We start from the raw sequence: 23,113 nt of genomic DNA, 5'->3' as shown, positions 1-23,113 counted from the left end.
TTTAGAATGAATTAACAAGAAGATGAGACCTTAGAAGAATACTTGGAAAGATTTTCATACAATCTGCAAAAATCAAAACATAACCGTGTCTACTGATCTTATTCAAACAATATTTCTTAAGGGCATCTCGGACGAATATCTAAATGATCTAAATCTCAAGGGTAAAGGGGACATTTCTAATTTACCTTTAGAGGAGATTGTTGGCTCGTGTCAGAAGTACTCCAGAAGTAGAGCAAGTAATGAAAGAAGAACTACAACATCTAGAATCACTAAGTCTGCCACAGGAAATATTACCAGAGCTGAACTAGGAAATCTATTTGAAGATTTTAAAACAGACCTCTTAAGCACTTTGGGAAATCAAATAGACACTCTGAAAGAAAATAAAAGACAAGATGAACAAGAAACAGTGTTGTCTATATTTTGTCCTTAATGTCGAAAAAACATGCTTTGAAAGAATGTCCATTAGATAATGTTCATATTTGTGGGTTTTGTACAAAAAATCATGACATTAATGACTTCTCTAAGATGAAAGTTTTGAGAGCTATAATTTGGAAGCTAATGCAGAGATGGAGAACTTATATTTTGTGGGAGCTCGGAGACCATGGCAGCTAAGACCTCCAGGTATGTTTCAAAATCCAAATCTAGCAAATTATCAAATTCCTGTTCAAAATTCTTGGAATGTACCTATGCCATGGAAAAATTGGTGTAATCAACAACAACAATCTTATCCACAACAGGGATGGATAGGATATTCACATCCTCAACAATTTCCTCAACAACCACCTCAACAATATCAGCAGTCATTTCCAAACCCATATCCTCAACAATATCAACAACAATACTCTTAGCCATATCCACCACAGTACATACATCAATACCCTTAGCAACCAATTGCTTATCAACAACAAAATCCTCAACAAACCTTACTTTCTCCTCCACCAATGAATCAACCACAACTACAATTACCATCTAATCAACCTCCTAAACTTATGTAGCTACCTTCTAAACCAATAGCTAATCCAAATAATTAACTGGACAGACAAGTGTATAGTGTGGATGAGGGACCATTGTACCCAATTCTACCTCTGCAAAACATGGAACTTAGATCTGGTCAAACTCTTCACACAAAACCTTCACCTCCACCTGTTTCAACGAAAGAGAGTTCGAATAAAAATGATGAACATGAATTTCCAACACACAGTAAACAAGATGATTTAGAGCAAGGCAAGCAAATTAGGGTAGTGCAGTCACCTCCTTATCCTGAGCGGTTACTTCAACCAAAATTAACCACACCTCTGCCACAATTAAATGTTCTAGATGAGCTGAGAAATGTGTATGTAAAAATGCCATTACTCCAGGAAATTAAGGATATTCCAATCTATACCAAAGCCATCAAAGAAATCTTCCTTAAAAATCCTGCAAAGAAAATATTTAATCCACAGACCATTCACGTTATTTGCAATTTAGCTGGCCTTATGTCAAGTGTCATTTCTATGCAGAAATATGTTGACCCTGGTATACCTAGAGTTACAACAATCATCAAGAAAATCTCCATTCCAAATACTCTAATTGATTTGGGAGCTGCAATAAATGTCATGACATTAGATACAATGAAAACCTTACAGCTGACAAATTTACAGTCAACACCAATTGTTTTAGAATTAGTAGATTGCTCTAAAGTCATTCCTGAAGGGATATTGGAAGATATAACTGTTTCACTGGACTCTTGGGAGTATCCAGTTGATTTCCTAGTTCTCCAGCCAAATTCAAATTTAGGAGGACACCCTATGAAGCAGTATATGGTCAACTCCCTCCTTCCCCTACTTCTTATATCAAGGGGTGCTCAAAGGTACAAGCAGTGGATCAACTCCTACAAAACTGCGCAATCATGCTCACCCATCTTAGAGAGAATCTTCATCAGCCCAAAACTGCATGAAGCAACAGGTAGACCAGCATCGCTCAGAGCGCCAATTTCAAGAAGGGGATTAGGTCTTTTTGAGGCTGCAACCATATAAGCAAACATCACTCAAAGATAAGGGTTGTCAGAAACTATCTCCAAAATTCTATGGACCATATCAAGTACTTCAGCGCATTGGAGAAGTAGCCTACAAGCTGGCTTTGCTGCCTATTGCAAAAATCCATCCAGTTTTCCATGTCTCATGCCTCAAGAAAGTGATTGGGAACAATTGCAGAATTCAAACCATTCTACTTGAATTGGACGAGGAAGGGTCAATCTTGCTCCAACCTGAACAGGTCCTAGACACACGAGAAAGGCACCTGCGTGGCCACATGATTAGGGAAGTCCTCGTCAAGTGGAATGAAACCTCTCTGGAAGATGCAACTTGGGAACCAGCCACTATTCTTCAGCAGTTTCCACAACTTCAGCCTTGAGGACAAGGTTATTCTTAAGGGGGAGGGCATGTTAGGGTCCCACCCTAACACCCTTATTTATGTCGTGGGATCAAGTCATAGTAAAGAGTCAATAAAGCCCATATTAAAAATTGTAAGTTGTTAACCCGCAATTAATGACGGGACCACAGTTAGTTGCAAATGGGCCATGGTATTAGATAGATGGTATTAATAAAACCCATGGTATTGATCCATGGTATTGCATGTATGAGTCATATATAAAGGATAGGGACTCCCTGCGAGGAGCATTGTGTCTTATTTTTTAATCGAGCTCTGCTCTATTGGAGGTTGCCCCCTCGAAGAGGCAAGTGAACATTGATTTCTGAATAATAAAATATTTGTTGTTGCCTCTCACTATTCTATGTTCTAGGTATCTTTCTTCGCATATTCTGTATTTGGGTATATTTTTGCAGGTTAAGAGCATAACACAAGGTCAATATGGGAAAGCAGGGACAAAGACTCAAATGCGAGTCTTGCATGTCAAAATAAATAGCAATCAAGTCATACCCAAGTTTCCTTAAGATTATTTTGTTAGAACTACAAAGGTTACCCATGGAGAAGACGACCTGGGTTAGGGCCTATTGTGAAAGATATAGACATAATTTTCCTGATGAAAACGCATGAGAATGAAGCGTGCAAGACGCCTTTGTTTGAAGGATACTGGAAAATGGCAGTGTGGAACAAGGCAGCAAGGAATGGAAAAGGACACGAGGGTATCATGGTATTAGTGAGGGAAAAAGAAGGTATCCTCATTCAATTAGAAAAAGAAGACTCAAATAAACAATTCATTTGGTTTAAAATATCAGAAAATGGAAATCAAATCAAAATTGTAGCATGCTATTTTGTGTCGCAAGTTTCAAAAATCTACAAAAGTAGGGGCCTTGACCACAAAGGTCCCTTTACAGCCTTAAAAGAAGATATTGCAACATATTTTCAGCTAGGTGAAGTCCTTGTAGTGAGTGATTTCAATGCTAGGACTGCAAGTGAGCAAGCTAGCATTCTTTGTTGTAAATCAGATGCGACCATATTTGGCTTATAGAAGAGAGTAATCATCAGCGGGAAGGAATTTCAGAGGACAAGGGCTGCAATCTCTTTGGTGAACAATTTCTTACTCTATGTGGGGCCTTTGATTTAGTCATTTGTAATGGCTTGAATAGATGGGCAAAGTCTGGTAATTTCACTTGCAATACTTACAATGGAGGAAGTGTAGTAGATTATGTAATTTTCTCGGATGGTTTGTGTGAGAAAATGGAGGAAGCGTTGATTGAAGATCAGCTTTGGGAGTTAAAATTAGATCACAAGCCAATTTATTTAAGTTTCTCTTGGACTGGAAAGAAGAAATTAGAGTAAATAACTCTGTGTGTTCAACAAAATCTCCCAAAGGGCGGAATTCTTTTGAATCTGGAAAATTGTAATACATTCAAAATGATGCTGGAGAGGCTCTTCGAGATGGAGAAAATCCCAATTCACGACCTTCATAGTCACGAATTAACACATTTAATTCAATGCGCACTTGCAGAGTGCAAAAGGGAAAAAATTAAGAAGTTTGAAACAAATTGCTCTCCGGTGAATACCTGGTTTGACGAGAAATGCAAAAAGGCAAGGAGATTGTGGAAGGAGTCAAACAAGGATAACATAAAGCTCAAAGCTTACAAGCAGATATTAAGAAAGGAAAAGGTCGATTTCATGGTTTCAAGGAGGGAAGAACTAATCTTCCTTGGGAAAAATAATCCCAAATTATTTCAGAAGGAGCTCCAACTGAGAAAGATGCACATTGAAAATAGTTTGTTATAAGGCTTCTTTTGTATGTAGATGACCTAATTTTGATTGCTAAATTTTCTCTTGGTTTGCAAGAGCACTTACTATCCCTTGAGAATTTTTGTAGAAGGGTGGGGATGCAAGTTAATATTAGCAAAACGAAAATAGTGGTTTTCTCTAAAAAATGAAAACATAACCAGCATAAGTTCTAATTTGAAGACAACATTCTGGAAGAAGTTGCAGATTACAAATACCTTGAAATTGACTTCAACAAAAATCTAAGTTGGGATGGTTGTAGAAAGAAAAAAACTTTGGAGGGTGAAAGCATTTTATTCTTTTCAAAATAGGTGTAGAGAGACAGAGTTATGGGACTGGAAAACCACTCGAACTCTTTTTGGGATTCTAGTGATTCTGGTGGTTCTATATGGTTATGAACTATGGGCCAGCAATATATCTAACATGTAGTGGAAACAAATTGAGAAAATTCAGAATCTTTTGATTACAAACAAATTCAAAATTAAAAGTTTAGTTCCTTATGCTATTTTGTTAAGTGAAATAGGGGCTGCTCTTATTGAAACAATTTCTATGGTGCGAGCCATAAGGTATTAAAAAAAATTTGAACAAATGGAAGATGGTAGATGGCCTAAGGTTGTTTTTAATGACATATTGTGCAAAAGAAAAAAGTCGTGGATGCAGCAAAATAACAAATGGTTTAGTAAATGGGGTATTTGCTTGAACACATGTCCCATAAACAGTAAAGAGATAAAAGCTTGTGTTATGGATAAGTTCCTCAAGCAAGCGTACTTGGGATAAGGATCTGGGAAGAAAAAAAAAGTACTATATTGAAGTGTTTAATCCCACTCAGAGTCATCAAAAAAATCATACATGGAGGCCAATATTTCTTGGAGAGCCAAAATTCTTATTGCTCAGTTAAGGACTAATTCTCATCAACTTTGTTATGAAACAGGGCGCTGGAAAAGGTCAAAAGAAGTGTGAGAGGAAAGAGTATGTATTTTTTGTTCTTCCAGAAAAGTGGAAATAGAAAAGCATTTCATTTTAGAATGTGAGGCCTTCAAAGACAACAGGGAAATTTATGCAGATACTTTGGCAGCTAGCTCTTGGGATAATCTATTTAACGCGAGGTTTGTCGAAAAACTGGGATCGTTTATTGTGAGGCTTCACAGGAAAAGCACTGAATACATCAACTAGATGAAGAAGCAATTTTTCCAATGGGCTATCTTTAGCCTCGCGGATGTTAAAATAATTTTCTTTCTCTTTTTCTTTATAAATAATCTAACAACTTTTTTATCCACGTTCATATTAATATTATTGTTTTGATGCTTATTTATATACATCTAACTCGTAGGAAGTCTAAAAATTATATATATAAGTTAGATAAAACTTTATAGTTTTGATATTTTTATTATTATTTTAATTTTATAAATTAAATAATTTATTTTAATTTTAATGTTATTTTTATATTTGTTTATGGGTTTATAGTCAAAATGATTTTACTTTCAATTAGTTCTGAATTTTTTTAAAAAGTTTTATAAAGTTTATTAAAGTTTTGAAAAAAATAACTATTAAATTGAAGATTTAGAAAATTAAAAAAAAAAATTGAAATTTGAATTTATATTTTCTTATTGGCTCATATTTTATTTAAAAAAAACCTATATGCCACCAAGTACACATTACATATATCAAATCTCAATATTTATGAAAAACAATACACACATCAAATCTCAAAATTTATGAAATTTTCATTTCTAGGTAAGTGTGTCAAACTCATGTTTGAATTTTAATTAATTTATAATTTTTTAAAATAATTTACAAAATTTACTAAGTTTTAACATTCACATTTTTATTTTATGATTTTTTTTGTAGTTATATATATATATGGTATTTTAAATGTGAAATTGTTTTATATATAGATTCATTTTTATATATAATATTAACCTATATAATATACTTAATATAAGAAAAACATATAAAATTATTATGTCACTACTTAAAAAAAAATATTCCTAAATTGTAATAGGAAACCTTTAACAAAATCTTTTTAAAGCCTTACTACTAGGACTCTAATACTATTGCAACAACTACAAAAGAATCCAACAAATACATTTATGATATTCTATCACTTCCTATATCAATATAGACATATTTTTGAAAATGCAATCTAAGTTCTTCCTCTAAACTCTTATTGCATTTGAGTCCCTTCCTACATTAATACAACCTTCATAAATTGATTTCTAATTGAAACAATATATTTCTATTGTTTTTTCATAAAAATATAAAATGCTTAAAACTTGACTATTCCTTTACTAACAACATATTTCAAAATAATATAATGTATTGATAAGAAAAAACAATGTCACCTCCATTATAAATCTTTATAACTCTTGACAATTTTTTTCATAATTAATTATGTGTTCACTTAATATTATAGAATTTTTTTCTTTCAAACATTTTTACCTACCGTTAATAAATAGCTTGATTTTATGATATTAAATGTTTTTCTTTCAAACATTGTTACTTACCTTTAATAGCTTGTTTGATTTTATGGGCAACTTGTGTAGGAGTCACATAAGGCCTTGAAATATCAAGTTGTCAAATAATGCAAGATAAATACTTATAAGCATTTGTAAATGCATTGGTTATTTACAAATATAGAGAGCAAACAAAAGTCAATTGATGTCATTTATTGTGAAAATTTTTGTTATAAATGATTTTAATGCAAAATAGAAATTTCATTGTTTTAAATAATTTTGAATCTCAACTTTGTGAATTCAACTATAAAAATATTTCTACTTAAAAACCTTAACAATTCTTTTTGTTTTAATATTTTGAAAAAATGTTTTAATATTTTGAAGTAGAAATAGAAATTCAAAAGTTGAAGAAGATCTAAATTATTATAATGTAGCCTACAAAATAAAACCTTGCAAATTACAAGTTTTAATAATTAAAAAAATTTAAGATCTTTATTCATGGGCATGAGGGGATTTTTTTTCTTAGATACAATAACTTATGCTATCAATTACTTTTTGCATAAAAGGCATGTACTAAGCATCAAGGTTGCATATTACACTTTATCATTGTATATTTTTGTATGATGATTATTTAATCTATCACAATATTGATTTTTATAACTATTGATTTTTTAGTTGAAATTAGATGATAAGATTTTTCTTGATATTGTGAATCTATGTTTTTAAATGCATAAATAAAACATTATGAAAAACTCCTAAACACTTAAATTATGTAAATTACAAAACTTAAATTTGCCATTCCAAAAATATTTACTAAATTTTAACTAATAATATTAAAAACATATTAATTAAATTACACTTTTATCTATTAAACTAAGAAACTTCACCAAATTATAAATAATGAGGGTTAATTTCTATGCATAATTCGATTCATTTTTTAAAGTGAAAACCCAATTAAGATAATTATTTCTTTTGCCACTTTAGGCTAAAAACAAATTACTTTTATAATTTAAAATGATAACAAACCATAACGTGATAAAAATTATTTCTTTTGCCACTTTATGCTAAAAACAAATTACTTTTATAATTTAAAATGATAACAAACCATAAAGTGATAAAAATATTATTAAAAAAATATGTAAGGTCATTTATTAAGAAAATATAAATATTACGTTATATGAAAGAATTATTATACAATATTATTAACCTAAAAATATTTTTAAATACAATTTTATTTATAATAGTTAATAGCATTTGTTTCTTCCTAAGAAGTCGTAGGTTCAAAACCAAGGGTAGAGTATGTATGCCTTCGTAGACTTAGCATCAAATTGCTACGTGGAAGTGGGTCCCTTGTCTCACAAACAAAAAATCTCATACGCCAATTGCTATGGGGAAGTGGACTCTTTATCCCACAAACAAAAATTCTCATACACCAATTTAATGTTTGACTTAAACGTGACCTTAAAATTAGATCTCTAACTTCATTAATACTCTTTAAAGTCCCACCCTCTCACACATGATTTTGACCCGCCTTATACCTCTTATACCTCATATTATTACTACCGAAACCCAACAATTTATACCATTCTCGCACGGAAACCATCAACGACTTACCGGACATTGCAAGACCTTAATACGATATCCATCTAACTACACGATTTATTAGGCAAAGGAAGATATACTTATACAAAGTCCTTTCCTACCGTTAGTAGTGAGTGACCCTCACCGGCTGAATTAAAAACAATTACTATCTGAATTAATTAACTTTTAAAAAATCCACCTTCTGATCACATTTATGTGGTAAGTGGCCAATATTAAACGCACAAAAGACCTTGACTCGAGGAAGATCACGTGGTCTTTTATTCTAATTACATCCCAAATTAACTTTTGAAAAATCTACATTCGAGTTGCATTTTATGCGACAAGTCGTCAATATTTATTCAAGACAGACTCTGACTCGAGGAAAATGACGTGGGCTTATTTTCTAATCGCATTTCCAATATTAAACGCACAAAAGACTTTGACTCAAGGAAGTTGACGTGGTTTTTTATTCTAATTACATTCCAAATTAACATTGGAAAAATCTGAGTTGCATTTTATGGGATGAGTAGTAATATTAAATTTATAGAAAAAAAAAGAAAGAAATTATTTTAACATCCATGAGATTAAAGATAGTTTATGTGACAAATTGCTTCTCCATTTGGTTTTTGTATTCGGACACTTTTTCCTGTGAAGCTTTACAATAAATGTTCCTAGTTTTTTGGCAAACTTCTAGCTGAACAAATTATCCCAAAAGTTAGTTACCAGAATATATGCATAACTTACACTGTTGTCTTTGAAAGCCTCACAATCTAAAATGAAATGTTTTTCGGTTTCCACTTTTTCGGAAGAGCAAAAAATACATACTCTTTCCTCCCACACTTTTTTTGGCATTTTCCAGTGCCCTGTTTCACAATGGAGTTTATGAGAATTAATCTTTAACTAAGCAATAAGAATTTTTTCTCTCTAAGAAATATTGGCCCCTATGTACGATTTGTGTTGATGATTATGAGTGGGATTAAACTCTTCAATATTGTATTTTTTCTTTCTCCCTAGCTCTTTATCCCAAGTACACTTATGGAATTTATCCATAACAAAAGTTTTTATCTCTTTACTGTTTATGGGACACATGTTCAAGCAAATACCCCATTTACTAAACCATTTATTATTTTGCCACATCCAAGTCTTCTTTCTTTTGCACAATATATCATTAACGACAACCTTAGGCCATCTGCCCTTTTCCATTTGCTCAATTTTTTTAAAATACCTTATGACTCACACCATAGCAATTGCTTCAACAGGTGCAATCCCCGTTTCACTTAACAAGATAGCATAAGGAACTACACTTTTAATTTTGAATTTGTTTGTAATTAAATGCTTCTGAATTTTTTCAATTTGTTTCCACTGCATGTCAAATGTATTGTTGGTCCACAGTTCACAACCGTAAAGAATCACCGAAATCACTAAAAGCCCAAAAGGAGTTAGATTGGTTTTCTAGTCCCATAACTCTGTCTCTCTATACCTATTTTGAAAAGCATAAAATGGTTTCCAAACCACCAAAGTTCTTTTCTTTCTACAACTATCCCAGCTTAGATTTTGGTTGAAGTCAATTCCAAAGTACTTGTAATTCGTAACTTCTTCCATAATGTTGCCTTCAAAGTAGAACTTATGTTGGTTATGTTTTCTTTTGTTAGAAAAAAACCACTACTTTCATTTTGCTAATATTGACTTGCATCCCCACCCTTCTACGAAAATGCTCAAGGGAAAGTACGTACTCTTGCAAACCAATGGCAGATTTATGTAGACAAATCTTGACTGAGGAAAATGACGTGGCCTTATTTGGTAATTGCATTTCCAATATTAAACGCACAAAAGACCTTGACTTGAGGAAGTTGATGTGGTCTTTTATTCTAATTACATCCCAAATTAACTTTTGAAAAATCTACCTTCTAGTTGCATTTTAGCGATAAGTGGTCAATATTAAACCCACATATTGATGCAAAACATACCTTGACTTGAAGAAAATGACATGGCTTTATTTTGTAATCACATTTTATGTGATAAGGTAGCCACTAGTAAATGAACATATTTGTGCAAGAGACTTGAGGAAGATGATATGACCTTATCTCACTTTCAAACATAAGCATTTCACCTTTGCATTGGGGAGAAGATGACGTGGCCATAGAAAGAAAAAAAGAAATTATTTTAACGTCCGTGAGGCTAAAGATAGCCTGTGGGACAAATTACTTCTTCATTTGGTTATTGTATTCAACCATTTTCCTATGAAGGCTCACAATAAATGCTCCCAGCTTCTCTACAAACCCCTCGCTGAATAGATTATCCCAAGAGCTAGCTGCCAAAATATCTGCATAAATTTCCCTGTTGTCTTTGAAGGCCTCACATTCTAAAATGAAATGCTTTTCTATTTCTACTTTTCTGGAAGAACAAAAAATACATACTCTTTCCTTCCACGCTTCTTTTTCCCTTTTCTAGTGCCATGTTTCACAATGGAGATGATGTGAATTAGTCTTTAACTGAGCAATACAAATTTTAGCTCTCTAAAATATATTAGCCTCTATGTGCGATTTTTGTTTATGATTATGAGTGGGATTAAACACTTCAATATAGTACATTTTCTTTCTCCCTAGCTCCTTATCCCAAGTATGCTTGTGGAACTTATCCATAAGAAAAAAAATTATCTCTTTACGATTTATGGGATACATGTTCAAGCAAATGCCCCATTTACTAAACCATTTGTTATTTTGTTGCATCCAAGTCTTTTGTCTTTTGCACAATATGTCATTAAAGACAACTTTAGGTCATCTGACCTCTTCCATTTCTTCAATTTTTTTAAATACCTTATGACTCGCACCATACAATTGCGTCAATAGGAGCAACCCATATTTCACTTAACAAGATAGCATAAGGAACGACGCTTTTAATTTTGAATTTTTTTGTAATCAAATGCTTATGATTTTTTCTCAATTTGTTTCCACTACATGTCAAATGCACTGTTTCCAGACCCATAAATATGCCTCTCTACACCTATTTTGAAAATCATAAATTTTTTTCTAACCCCCCAAATTTCTTTTCTTTCTACAACCATCCCAGCTTAGATTTTTGTTGAAGTCAATTATGAGGTACTTGTAATCCACAACTTCTTCTAGAATGTTGCCTTCAAAGTAGAACTTATGTTGGTTATGTTTTCCTTTTGCTAATATTGACTTGCATCCCCACCCTTCTACAAAAATTCTCAAGGGATAGTAAGTTCTCTTGCAAACCAAGAGTAGATTTATCAATCAGAATAAGGTCATCTGCATACAAAAGAAGCCTTATAAATAACTCACCCAAATGAATACCATCACCCCCTTGCGAATTGAGCCACTCCTCAAGCTTGTCGATATTTAAACGAAAAAGGGTATGAGAAAATGGACAACCTTGCTGGACCCTGATATCGCTTCTAAAACTTTCAGAAATGTCTGATGAAGGTCTAATTTTGACTTTCACCTCTTCATACAACGTATGCACAACTTCCCTCAAATGTCTAGGAACCCCAAGTTCCTTCATTATGTGCCAAAGCTTATCCCTAGGAATCGTGTCAAACACTTTTCTGAAATCAAAAAAGCAACAAAAGACTTCTTCCTTTTTCTCCCAAACTTTTTCAATGATGTGTGTTAAAGTTATACAATGATCAACTGTGGAATGTTTAGGTCTTAAACCTGCTTACCCTTTAGCACACTTATCTCTTTCTTCTGCCCACTTTCTGATTTTATTTTATAGCATGCTTCCAAATAACTTTGCAAACAAGGGGTTTATCATTATGGTCCTATAATTGGATGGATTATTGACGTCACCACTCTTGAAAAGGGGTATTTCCAGATTAGTTGTCCAATCTGTGGGGAACCTATGTTGTATGATGTTGAAATTTTTTGTAACATGAGGTGCAAGAATCTTTAAGCCCCACTTTAAATACTTTGCTTGGATTTAAGCTAAGTCTTTTTCTTTTCCAACACCCAACTTCTTGATACCCATCTCTACCTCTTACACCGCGAAGAGTTCAATATCAGTGTTGATCAAGGGAGGAGGGTCAACCTTGGAGTCTTACTCATAGAGTTGTCTTGGATAGTTAAACCATTTAGAAGTTGTAATACTATTTTTAGTTTGCATTTTTCTCGATTGGAGCACCTTCCAAAATTATTTGGGGTTATTTTTTCCAAAGAAGATTAGTTCTTCCCTCCTTGAAACCATGAAATCAACCTTTTTGTTTCTTAATATCTGATTGTAAGCTTTGAGCTTTATGTTATCCTTGTTTGACTCTTTCCACATTCTCCTTGCCTTTTTTCATTCCTCACCAAACCAAGCATTAACCAGAAAGAAATTTGTTTCATACTTCTTAATTTTTTCTCTTTTGCACTCCGCAGGTGCGCTTTGAATTAAATGTGTTAATTCCTGACTATGAAGGTCGTGAATCGGGATTTTCTCCTTCTCGAAGAGCCTCTCTAGTGTCATTTTGTAGGTATTACAATTTTATGGAGTCAAAATAATTCTGCCCTTTGGGAGATTTTGTTAAACACGTTGAGTTTTGACTCTAATTGCTTCTTTCCAGTCCAAGAGAAACTTAAATAAATTGGCTTGTGATCTTATTTTAACTCCCAAAGCTGATCTCTAATCAAAACTTCCTCCATTTTCTCACACAAACCATGTGATAAAATTACATGATCTATTACACTTGCTCCATTATAAGTATTGCAAGTGAAATTACCGAACTTTGTCCATGTATTCAAACCATTACAAATGACTATATCAAAATCCCCACATAGAGTAAGCAATTTTTCACCAAAGAGATTGCAACCCTTGTCCTTTGAAATTCTTTCCCACTAATGATTTCTCTCTTTTGTAATCCAAATAGGGTCATAGTCTTCTTTACAACAAAGAATACTAGCTTGCTCACTTGCAGTCCTAGCATTGAAATCTATAAGGCTAAATTATTCTCTATCTTCTGCAATAGGCCCTAACCAAGTCCTCGTCTCCATGGGTAACCTCTACAGTTCCAACAAACTAATCTTAAGGAAACTTGGGTATGACTTGATTGCTATTTGTTTTCACATGAAAGACTTATAGTTGAGTCTTTGTCCCTACTTTCCATATTAACCTTGCTTCCTGATTTCCTGCTGAAGAGTTTGTTGCTTCTTCTTTATTACCATCTTGTTTCTCTGTTTTGGAAGGATGTCCAAATCGCACTATCTGTAGAAATTTCACCGTAGATCACTTGATAATGCAATATACTAAAACAAAATACTTGATCTACTTCTACTATCAAACTTTGCTTTAGCTTAATCAATTTGAGCAAGATCAATCGGAACACATATAACAGAGAAGAAGAAATCATACACATGAAACACAGAAGAATACTCTGGAGAAAGCCTCAACTAAAAACACTGCTATCTGTATTATCATACAAGTGGAAATATCTCAGGATTACAACAAGCTTTAGCTCACAAGCTATCCATCTTGTTGGAAGTAATGCTGAGAGGGGGGGGGGGGGTGAATCAATATTATCAAATCTAACACTTTTTCATTTTCATACTCAGATTCATATACGCTACTTCAGTGAAGGGAACTTGCGTGTACACGCAACTGTGTCTAATGAAACTAGTGTATATCCAGTAAACTTATGATTCAGTTAATCCATTAAATGTTGATCTTTAGTTAGTGCATCAGAACTTTTATTAACCATATGAACAGTAAGCAGGTGCAGTAAAACAAATAGATCATCACACACAAGAAGCACACATGAACACCACGATGTAAGGTGGAAACCCAATGTGGGTGAAAACCACCTGCTGCAAGTCATCTCTATCTTCTTTTAATAAGAAACTTCTTTTTACAATATTTCTATACTGGTGTAGTCTTATACCAGTACACAGGCTTCTACCTGCAGAAGGCTACAACCTTCTCTCATTCTCCAGCTTCTCCTGGAAGGGAGCTGTAACCCCCTTAGCTCTTGTACTAGTCGATCCTTTTACTAGTATGTAGGTGCCGGCCTACAGAATGCTCCAACCTTCACTCGTTTTCCAGCTACTACTGGAAGGGAGCTACCACCTCCTTAGCTCTTGTACTAGCTGATGTACTAGTACATAGGTGCTGACCTACAGAAGGCTACAACCTTCTCTTTCTTCCTCCAGGTACCACGTTTCATAAATTTTCAGACTGGATACTCATGGAACACAACATCATAATATGAAGGCCATGTTTCATCCAATTTTCATATTGGACCCATCAATATCATTGAAGCACACAATCAATCAACACTAGCATCATCAATCTCTGAATCACCCAATACTGAATCACTGAAACCCTGTCAACAAACTGCAATCACCAGAACACAGAGAAGAACACAGAACTCTGCAACAACGTTCAGATCTAACAGTGTCATCTAAAATCATGCATCGGAGCACATACGGTACTTGGCAGAGCCGAACCAGCGTGTATACGAAACTTCACCAAAGTGAACCAGCGTATATGTCATTAATTACTTACTTATGTCTTTGCTGCACTTCCTGACTTCAGACATAACCAGATCATTACATATACAAGGATAATACACATGTTAGCAACCAGATCTAGTCCATCAGATCACATAAAGATAAGTCATTATGATCCTGATCCATTATAGATCTCATCCAACAACACTGAAGCTAAACATAATCAACCAATCTGAATATGCAGAATACTGACACCAGTAAACAGTCACCAGAACTCAGACTTTGCATCAACTACCAAAACCACCTGTAACTTCAAATATGATAGTGTATATGGTATACGCTACTTAGATGTATATAACCTGCGTATGTATGCACTTTTATCAAAGTCAACCAGCATATACATCTGTAAATATTCATTCATGAGTTGCAGCTATTTCAAACTTAAGTATACCCAGATCAGAACATTACATGTATTAGTATATAGATAAGCATAATCAAACCATATAGAGATGATTCATTCCAAACCATTTGATCCCGATCTATCCTTAGATCTTGTTCTCCATCAACCGGTGAGATTCCTCCTTAGCTCAGATCAAGCAAAGCATCATGAACCCATAACCTGCATACTAGATCTCATACTTCATCAGATATTCAAGACTTTCTGAATACCTTTGCCTAATGATCTTCTTCTCCTTTTATAGTCTTAGGCCTTACTCAATACCATGGTCCAAAACCATTTAGAACCAATACTAGGGACCCAATACCTGGGTTCAACACTTCGGACACAATACCAAGGACTAAATCCATAGGTCTAAATACCACGGACCCAAAAATAAGCTTTCCCACATGTACTCGCTTTTTCGTGCATGAAAGTGCATGCATACGCATACGCGACTTTTGATCAGCAATACCGCGTGTATACGCGCCTTTGTATATAGTGTACCTGTGTGTATAACCTGCGTGTATACACTACTTGGTATATAGCGAACCTACATATATATGCGACTTTGTACACTACTTGGTATATAGTGAACATGCGTTTATAATTTTCTTTCTTCATTCTTTGTAGTCTAATCATCAATTTTTTGCTACTGACCTACTGCACTATGATCTGTCATTTGTGTGAGTTGCCATCAAGGACAACACTTGTATCATAATGCCAACAATCTCCCCCTTTGAACTTGATGGCAAAGCTAACTTGTCATACTGAGAACTGTCATCTTAATGAGTTGTCATTGTTCATTACATCTGAACTGATTCCTTTGGGCTGTCTTGCATCCCATGTGTTCTGTCACATCTGATCTCTCTTCTGTAGATTCATCTAGTTATGTATAAGTGAGATGTTCTGCTACAAGTGGGTTGCCATCAAGTACAACACATGCATCATAATGCCAACAATCTCCCCCTTTGGACTTGATGGCAGCAACCATACCAAGTCACTCTCCCCCTTTGACATCAAGGGCAAAGGGCGAACCAAGATATTCTCTTCCTTGATATACATTCTGCTGTCCATAGTCCCCCTGAGTACCTGCTGAAGTCTTTGATTGAGCTCCCCCTTTGTATATGCCAAGATGTACCAATCTGTCCATGCTCACTCTAAGTACATGCTGAAATATCTGCTCTGCTGAAGTGTGTTGTTCATGCTCCCCCTGACTGTAAGCAAGGTTTGCAAAAAGATGTTCTACAAGAAGAACATGACTCTATCATAAATGACCATCCTATCACCAAAGACTCATACATACATCCATCTCCCAACCCAATGGGGATATACCAATATTGACTCATTCACCCAACCAAGTGGGGATACACCAGATACCAAATGTTTGTACATGACTGAAATATTACATCATCCTTCCCATGCATAGTGGGGGTACAAATTACATCATATGACCAAAAGGGATTCATAAAATGATTACAATAGATAGAGACAAACTATTACATCATGAGTCTTGATATGACCTTTACATGACATTTATAATAGAGACCAAACATCTAAATAAAATCATGATAGTCATCAGCAACTATAATACACAATGTATGATTTGCTCCATAAGCATCTGTCAACAGCATCTAGACCAACAACTTGTATATGTTCATTAGTGTATAAGTCATCAACCTATAACAAGGTATGTCTGCATCAACTCATCCTTTTGAACATAATTCTGCTTATGAAATACAGAATCATTCACATTATATCATATGTGAAAGACACCATAGCCATCTCATCAACATCAAGATCTGCATGATCCAAATATCATCACTTGGGAACATCTGCATCAATCAATATATGTAAGTATCAATCTATCACCATATAGGTAAGAACTCATCATCATCATGTCTCCAACAATGCAACTTTGAGTAATCATCCATGTATCCAGCACTATGTATCTTGAGCTCAAGATCATTTGTTAAGATTTCTTGATATCATCAACAACAACAATCCTCATCCACGTGAGCGCCAAGAACTATAGGAATCCTGCATCATAACCGTATTATATGATCTTTATGCATCTGATGACAACAGCATATGAGTGACTCATCATCAAGTAATGCTTTGTACTTCTCCTTATCCTTATGAAGATCACCATGTAAGCACCATATATACATCATCAGAGAATCAACCACAAATCTGATCTGAACACCAATTATGTAACCCCAAGAATCATATGAGATGGACAACTCATAAACATATCATAGCAATATATATAAGAATCATTACCAAAGACTTCTAACCATAATGCCAACAATCCATTATTCAAAACATAAACTCCCCCTAAACCTGTGCCATTTGTTTACTGTCAGATCTGATCATGCATATGTCAGCAAGAAGTATCAAGACATCATCATCACCAAGTTAGGATAAAAAATACTTCTAAACATCTTATGAGTATCAAGACATTTCCACACATCATTAGCATATTGTAACCATTATCAAACAAAGCAAATAATGGACTGAATCATATCAGACCCTTTTTCTTGAGCATGTCCCTACTGCTTTTCCTCAAACTAACATATACGCGACTGTGCAGTAACTAACTCGCGTATATACGCGACTTCCCTTTATGAAACTTGCGTATGAGATTTAGGACACTGAAGTTTTACACTTTCAGCTCCCTCTGAGTCTGTTATGTCTGTATATTGTGTTGTGCCACATCTTTCTAACTGTACTTCCTTCTTCTTCCATATCTTCAAGTGTGATGATGTTTTCTCCTTTTGGTATGGTGCCCATACTTTGTTCCTGCATTCCTTTGTTGTATGTTCAAGCTTGTTACATGCATAACATCTTACATGTTTCATATTGCTTCTGTAACAATCAAGAGCTCTGTGACCAAACATATTGAAAGCAAAGCAATATCCCTTAAAGTACCTGGAACGTGATGATCTTTCTGTGTGATGGTCTTGAACCATTCTTCTTTTGCATCTGGCTGCAACATGTCCAAGATTATGACATACATAACATTCAACATTATTCATCGGAGGAGTAAAATATTTTTTTTGAAGAATTTCTTTCCTTGGCTGTTGATGGGGTTGTCCTCTCATCTCCTTGTTGATTATTTTAGATTTCTCATTAGAGTTCATTGCCTCTCCTTGTGAGCTAGATTCATTTTCAACAGATTCATGAAAACCAAGACCAGTTTTGATAGCAGGAGACCTTTGACTACTAAGAATATCATCCAATATCTTAGTACTATCTTGAAATCGTAAGAGCTTATCCTTTTCTTCTAATTTATCTTTTAGAATATTTACCTCAACCTGATGTTGCTCTTCCTTTTCAAGGTACTGCTTCTTCACGATTCCTTCAGTTTTTCTTACTTCTTCCAACTGATGTCTTAATTCAAGAACTTCGTTTCCTTGATTTTCAAGAGATTGAAGTAGTTCTTTATTCTACTTATTTGATTCTTCAAGATCTTCTTTTAGCGAGAGGATCATAGCTTCAAGACTTTCATAGTAACTGGATCTTTCTCTGGGTTTCTTGATTGTTGTTCTTCTTTCATTGACTTCATTTCTTAATGATGTCACTTCATCCTGCAACTTTTGACATTGATCTTCCTTGTCCTTGAATAACTTCCTTATCTGGTTTCCTTCCTCTAGTTGAGCTTTTAGTTTGGTAGCTTCTTCTTTGAAGGCACATTCCCTTTTGTTCAACAGATCTTATTGATCTCTAATTTTGTTTGTAAGCCTTTTAAATTCTTCCTCTATTTTATATCTTTCTTGCTCACCCATAAGAGAAAATTCAGCTGTTTCACTATCACTTTCATCATCTTCAAATGGATAGAGAAATGTATCACCAGAGGATAACAAATTCATACCTGATAGTTCTTTTGCTTGTTCATCTTCATTCTGAAGTGATTCTAAATCTGAAGTGTTTCTTCCACATATTCCCCAATCGATTCTCCCACTGTCATAGTTCCTTTGAGATGTCTTCTTCTTCTTAGGCGCTTTTTTCTTAAGCTTCTTTCCCATTGTTCTTCGGATCTCCTTCAAGTGATCAATCTTCTACCAAAGGACCTGCTCTGATACCAATTGTTGGAAATAATACTGAGAGGGGGGGTTGAATCAGTATTATCAAATCAAACACTTTTTCATTTTCATACTTAGATTCATATACGCTACTTCAGTGAAGGGAACTTGCGTGTACACGCAACTGTGTCTAATGCAACTAGCGTATATCCAATAAACTTATGATTCAGTTAATCCATTAAATGTTGATCTTTAGTTAGTGCAATGTTACAATATTATCATGTCACTTTCTATAATTGAACTCATGCACAAATTTGGTGTTTGGTTTGGTCATTACCTTATACATATATATATATATATATATATATATATATATATATATATATATATATATAACAAAGTACAAAGTACTTGGCCCTCCAACGTATAGGTAAGGGTAAAATATTCCATAAGGCTCAAAGTCATTCAACAACAAAGCTGGAAACCACAACAATGTTCAATAAGAACTTAAAGAATATTGGATTTAAGACCTTTGTGGTTTATCCTTGAAAGAATATTAAATCCAATTTTTTAACAAATAAAATCTATTAATTCAATACTCTTGAACTTTATAGAAATTACAATATTTTAGAGTTTATATAAATATATATTTCATTTTATGTTTATTATTAAGTTAAACATTGTTTTCTTTAATACTTGTGGATAATCTAATTATAAACTTTTGGATTTTAATAGCATTTTGTATTCATGATGTTTTTTATATAAAATCAATAGGTTATTAATTTATGTGAATATAAATTAAAGGGTTGTAATCCAAATATGAGGGATATGCAATTCCTTCCATACTCAAAATGAGATTGGTACATGTCATTCTAAAAAAAAATCACATAAAACAATATTTGAATTTCAATCATAAATAAATATTTACTATTTCATGGGAATTTTTTACATTCCATTGTGAGGGAGATGTGTAATTCCTTCCATACTCAAAGTGGATTTAACATGTGGTGCGCACAAACATACACACACGGAACCAATGTAGATCCATGTTAACTCTGGATCTATCATGTGGGGAGAAGGATCAAGTTCCTCCAAATGAAAAAAATCTTTTAGATTGAGAAAAATTAATGGAAGACTTTCACCCTGGGGTTTTGATCCCTATTGGCACATGATAGATCCTAAGTTAAGATGAATATTGGTTAAAACATTTAAGTGGTTTGCTTCTAAATGTGAGGGAGACATGTAATTCCTTCTATATTCAACATCGAGTTGACATATGTGTGTGTGTGCAGATAGAGAGAGATAGATCTTAATTCTATATCTATCATGTGTGAATAGGGATCAAGTCCCTAAGTGAAAACACTTTTTAGATTGATAAAACTTGAGGAAAGGTTTGCGCCTTGAGGAGTTTGATACATATCAATACATAATAAATGTAGAGTTAAGCGTAGTCTATGTTGATAAGTGTTACCCACATGCGCTAAGCTGGCAAGTGTTGCCAACATATGCTTACAGATCTTATTTATATTAGGTTATAAAAAGCACATTGCTTCTATATGTGTAAACATTATATAAATACCATGTGTAAACATTATGCAAATATCTCATATTATAATGATATTAACATGAAAAAAAAATATCGAGAAAAAGAAAACCATATATTTTATATTTCCCTTGAAATCAAAATATGCACTCATCAATTCTTTTTAAACCAAGAATTGGTATGAAAAACCATCCAACTCACATCTAAGAGGATCCAAAAATAGAGAAAGTATTCTTAGATAGATACACCCTAACTAGTCAATCATGCAAAAAATACATTTTAGATATATAGACATTTTGTCGATACATCCAACATATTCGATATCAAGCATAAACCCATGAGAAGAAATAAGGATTAGTAAAGGTGTTTTTGAACCTAAGGGAAGACCACATTTCCTTGTAACTCAAAGCATACCATGATCTCTTGAACTAAATCAATAACCTCTTTCAATAGCAGGTTGACAAGACAAGAACAAATAAATTATGTAACTCTCTAAATCTCCATTGCCATGGGATCATAGTAAGGATGTCCAAGTGTGATATTCCCTGAAACTGTTCTCCCACATGTAAGGAGCCATCTTGAGGTCCTCAAACAATAAATAAAATTCCCACATAATTTCACAACAACAAAAAATTAGCAGAATTGATTTACAACCATTTACATAATTTAAACAAGAAGTAGAATTTCTACTTATGGTAGCTCATTTATGGTGTTCCTATTGGGACCACCTGACTAAATATGTCACCTTTCCAAATGAGAATTTTTATTTGAATTCCTAGCCCAGTGAACCTCTAAATGTTCCCTAGCCCTTTAAGCCCAATTCCAACAACATTTGTAGTGTGTTTGAGCTCTCAATCCCACCCTTCTAACTACAAACTCCACTGTCCAAGTCCAATTTTTCCCTCTCCTAGTTTCCTCCCTCCTCTCAGTTTTCCCTCTCCCCTTCCTTTTGCATGACCCAAACCCAGAAAAAAATAATGATCCCCCTTGACCTCCCCACTCCCCCGCATTGATGCCTCCCCTCCACATGAACACCAACCACTCCTGTATAAATAAATGTCACCCACTCCCTTTGAAATAAACATCATTAACCCCTCCCCCCCACATGAATCTCCTTGAGCCCCTTCCACTCTCCCTTGTTAATTCTAGGGAACAACTTTGTCAAGCTCGAGAAGAAATAAATAGTAAAATAATAAATAATAAAATAATAATATTTAATCATGTCAATCACCCTTATGGATTCACAAGAATCCAATCAATTAAATATTAAATAATCATGTTTAAATATGATTTATTAATTATAATTTGATATTAAGGGTTAAGTAAGCACTAATCAAGATTAACCATTAAGTAAACTTAAGGCTAACTATATGCTTAATCGTTAATCAAACTTAAGTTTAATCATATCTATTCTCTAATTAACTGAAATGCTAACTAATTGTCTAGCATAATATGCTATAGGAAACTATAATATTCATGTGAGGTGTGGGTATGTAGATACCATATGCATACCTTGTACATATACTAATAATACTTATCAAAATCAAGCACAAAGAATAAGCATTCAACTGGCAGGTTATTAACACAATTTAAGATAATATGATTAGGTAGGGGCATTACATACACCCCTCCAAAAAACTTCATCTTGAAGTTAGAGTCAAGAAGATACAAGAAGTTAGGAAACAACATGACAATAAAGTACGAAAAAATAGGGAGAAAGATATAGTAGTCAACTTAAGTAATTTAAGCAAGGATACCACTTCCCATCTAAAGTCCCTAACTAACCTATAGCCTCCTATCCTCCCTAACCTATTTTTTCTCCCATCCTATCTATCCTCTACTACAATGTACTATGGCATTGGATATATTGATCTAACCATTGATATAACCAAGATGGTAGAAGCGTCGACTATATCTACCTAACTTCCCCGACATGCAACTAGAAATCATCATCACATTTCTAAGGGAGCGTGTCCATCACTAGCCTCCGATGACTTTAGGATTAGAGGTTACATGGTGGGAAATGCTTCCACCCCTTCTCAAAGAAATGGGGTTAACACCCTAACATGGACCACACTTGGTTGGATACTTGTCATCGAATAATCCAGTTGAGCAGTCATGTCACCTGCAACCTACACGTTACCCTGTGTCATAATAGTGCATATCAAGTAGATACAAAATATAATAGAAAAATGTACATCATACCATTCCTCGTTGGATGTCTCGACATCCCCTAGTCACTAGCATGGATCTTGGCTATCACATAGTCCCTTCTAATCTCGAAGTTATTTCTCATTCAAGAATATATAATATATATATATATATATATATATATATATATATATATATATATCATGTTATCGAGTCCACTATCCACATATCCAAAAAAATTCAAAATAATATTAGCATGTTGGAAGTAAATCATGCAT

Source organism: Pinus tabuliformis, chromosome 9, assembly GCF_031772625.1.
Source record: "Pinus tabuliformis cultivar Carrire ecotype Pingquan chromosome 9, CPIR1, whole genome shotgun sequence".
In the NCBI taxonomy this organism is placed as follows: Eukaryota; Viridiplantae; Streptophyta; class Pinopsida; order Pinales; family Pinaceae; genus Pinus; species Pinus tabuliformis.
The sequence above is the reverse complement of the archived record's forward strand: the minus strand, read 5'-3'. Positions refer to the sequence as shown.